Source organism: Myotis davidii, unplaced genomic scaffold (assembly GCF_000327345.1).
Source record: "Myotis davidii unplaced genomic scaffold, ASM32734v1 scaffold299, whole genome shotgun sequence".
NCBI classification, from domain to species: Eukaryota; Metazoa; Chordata; class Mammalia; order Chiroptera; family Vespertilionidae; genus Myotis; species Myotis davidii.
The window spans coordinates 2,234,409-2,234,695 of NW_006293088.1; the positions used below are offsets into that span (position 1 = coordinate 2,234,409).

At 60.6% G+C, this 287-nt stretch overlaps 1 protein-coding gene across 1 annotated transcript in view; it reads left to right on the plus strand.

The window, feature by feature from the left end:
• Positions 1 to 287, plus strand: part of PADI2 (peptidyl arginine deiminase, type II) — a 115,022-nt gene that overhangs the window by 106,790 nt on the left and 7,945 nt on the right. The gene's annotated exons all lie outside the window — the stretch shown is intronic.

Genomic DNA, 287 nt, shown 5'->3' on the forward strand with positions numbered 1-287 from the left:
CCATCATGTTTAAAGGTGAGTGCCCACGGGGCCCGGGCAGGGAGTAGGGGCTGAACCCCCAGAGAGACCCTGGGGAGGATGGGGCTGATGACCGGGTTATATTCTAAGGGTAATGGAGGAGATTTCACCTGGGGTTGCCCTCCTGTCCCTGAGCACCCAGCTCCGTGGGCGTCTGGTCGGCTCCAGGCTGCCCTCGTGGTGGGAAGCATCCTGGACCCTGAGCTGCCCGCTGCTCCTTAGTGTATCAGTGCCAAGGGCTCCTCCGGGACCTGGAATAACTTTAAATG